We start from the raw sequence: 3,196 nt of genomic DNA, 5'->3' as shown, positions 1-3,196 counted from the left end.
TCAGTGGGTTTTGTCCAACATGTCTATGGACCTACTCACTGCCAGTCATACTCTGGACCTAGTTTTGTCCCATGGAATAAATGTTGTGGATCTTAATGTTTTTCCTCATAATCCTGGACTATCGGACCACCATTTTATTATGTTTGCAATCGCAACAAATAATCTGCTCAGACGCCAACCAAGGATCATCAAAAGCTGTGCTGTAAATTCTCGGACAACCCAAAGATTCCTAGAGGGCCTACCAGACTCCCTCCACCTATCCAAGGACGTCAGAGTACAAACATTGGTTTACCACCTAACTGAGGAACTAAATTTAACCTTGCGTAATACCCTAGATGCAGTCGCACCCCTAAAAACACAAATCATTTGTCATAAGAAACTAGCTCCCTGGTATACAGAAAATACCCGAGCCCTGAAGCAAGCTTCCAGAACATTGGAATGGAAATGGCGCCACACCAAACTGGAAGTCTTCCAACTAGCTTGGAAAGACAGGACAGAGCCCTCACTGCTGCTCAATCATCCTATTTTTCAAACTTAATTGAGGAAAATAAGAACAATCCCCCCCCAAAAAAATGTATACTGTCGCAAAGCTAACTAAAAAGCATCACTCCCCAAGAGAGAATGGCTTTCACTTTAGCAGGGATAAATTCATGAACTTCTTTGATGAAAAGAACATGATCATTAGAAAGCAAATTACGGACTCCTCTTTAAATCTCTCTCTCTCTACTATAACAGTCTGGTGATTGGACTGAGAGGGATGTAACCTCTCTCTCTCTACTATAGCAGTCTATGGTGATTGAAGTTACAGATACAGATACAGACACAGACACAGACACAGATACAGATACAGTTACATGTGGATCTACAGGAGAGAAGCAAGGGGAATTAATTAGTGGTATGACAGACTTAATAACAGCAGCAGGTCAGGCTGAACTGAGCAGACCAACAGTATGGAACCGACCAGTATGGAACCTGCCGGTGTGGAACAAGGCAGTGTGGACAGTCTGAGGGAACCGACCAGTATGGAACCTGCCGGTGTGGAACAAGGCAGTGTGGACAGTCTGAGGGAACCGACCAGTATGGAACCTGCCGGTGTGGAACAAGGCAGTGTGGACAGTCTGAGGGAACCGACCAGTGTGGAACCAGGCGGCGGTATGGAACCTGGCAGTGTGGAACCAACAAGTATGGAACCGATGGAAACGACCAGGGGTTTGGAATCGGCCAACGGTGTGGAACCTGCCAGTGTTGACAGTCTGAAGGTTCTGTATCAGAGCTGTGACTACATCATAGTGGATAAACACTGGGACATCCGCATCGACAGCAAGATGTAGTATGAGAAACACACGGTTCAGAAACAGCTGGGGCTCCTCTTCCCTGAGCTGGCCGACCTCGGGACATACTATGGATTTAGGTTCTATCACCAGCTAGACTACTCCACCAGTGGGGTTCTGTGCGTGGTTCTGAACAAGGCTGCTGTTGGTTGGGCCTACCACTTCTTTAAAGACCGCAGAGCTACCAAGGCCCACCTACCACTTCTTTAAAGACCGCAGAGCTACCAAGGCCCACCTACCACTTCTTTAAAGACCGCAGAGCTACCAAGGCCCACCTACCACTTCTTTAAAGACCGCAGAGCTATCAAGGCCTACCTACCACTTCTTTAAAGACCGCAGAGCTATCAAGGCCCACCTACCACTGCTTTAAAGACTGCAGAGCTACCAAGGCCTACCTACCACTGCTTTAAAGACCGCAGAGCTATCAAGGCCAACCTACCACTGCTTTAAAGACTGCAGAGCTACCAAGGCCTACCTACCACTTCTTTAAAGACCGCAGAGCTATCAAGGCCTACCTACCACTTCTTTAAAGACCGCAGAGCTACCAAGGCCCACCTACCACTGCTTTAAAGACTGCAGAGCTACCAAGGCCTACCTACCACTTCTTTAAAGACCGCAGAGCTATCAAGGCCTACCTACCACTTCTTTAAAGACCGCAGAGCTATCAAGGCCTACCTACCACTTCTTTAAAGACCGCAGAGCTATCAAGGCCTACCTACCACTTCTTTAAAGACCGCAGAGCTACCAAGGCCCACCTACCACTGCTTTAAAGACTGCAGAGCTACCAAGGCCTACCTACCACTGCTTTAAAGACTGCAGAGCTACCAAGGCCTACCTACCACTTCTTTAAAGACCGCAGAGCTATCAAGGCCTACCTACCACTTCTTTAAAGACCGCAGAGCTATCAAGGCCTACCTACCACTTCTTTAAAGACCGCAGAGCTACCAAGGCCCACCTACCACTGCTTTAAAGACTGCAGAGCTACCAAGGCCTACCTACCACTGCTTTAAAGACTGCAGAGCTACCAAGGCCTACCTACCACTGCTTTAAAGACTGCAGAGCTACCAAGGCCTACCTACCACTGCTTTAAAGACTGCAGAGCTACCAAGGCCTACCTACCACTGCTTTAAAGACTGCAGAGCTACCAAGGCCTACCTACCACTTCTTTAAAGACCGCAGAGCTATCAAGGCCTACCTACCACTGCTTTAAAGACCGCAGCGCTACCAAGGCCTACCTACCACTGTTTTAAAGACTGCAGAGCTACCAATGTCTACCTACCACTGCTTTAAAGACTGCAGAGCTACCAATGTCTACCTACCACTGCTTTAAAGACCGCAGCGCTACCAAGGCCTACCTACCACTGTTTTAAAGACCGCAGCGCTACCAAGGCCTACCTACCACTGCTTTAAAAACTGCAGAGCTACCAATGCCTACCTACCACTGCTTTAAACACTGCATAGCTACCAAGGCCTACCTAGTGCTGGTGTGAGGCTGGGTAGAGGAGGAGAAGATGACTGTAGATTTCTCTGTCGGTAAAAACCCCACAGAGGGAAGAACACACTTGATGTGTATCCAAGGAACAGATGGTTTTGAGAACCCCAACCCCTGTCAGACCCGGTTCACAGTGTTGAAGTACAGTTCTTATAATGGAGACCTTGTCACCAAAGTGCTGTTGCAGCATCACACAGGTCGTACCCACCAGCTGAGGGTCCACTGTGAGGCGGTAGGCCACCCCATCGTAGGAGACTACACCTACAGGGCTCCCTATCATATGATGCTGGATGCATACCTTATACACCTCCCCCTGAAGTCCCTTCCCCCTGCAGGATCAGAGGAGGTGTATAATGTATCGGTGGTTGTCTGA

At 48.4% G+C, this 3,196-nt stretch overlaps 1 pseudogene; it reads left to right on the top strand.

Moving 5' to 3' along the window:
* The first annotated feature begins 965 nt into the window (after nucleotides 1-965).
* LOC120053571 lies at nucleotides 966-3,196 on the top strand (annotated as a pseudogene).

The sequence above is a fragment of the Salvelinus namaycush genome, chromosome 9 (genome assembly GCF_016432855.1).
Source record: "Salvelinus namaycush isolate Seneca chromosome 9, SaNama_1.0, whole genome shotgun sequence".
NCBI lineage: Eukaryota > Metazoa > Chordata > Actinopteri > Salmoniformes > Salmonidae > Salvelinus > Salvelinus namaycush.
Note: the sequence above shows the minus strand (reverse complement) of the source record. Positions and strands in the feature narration are given on the sequence as shown.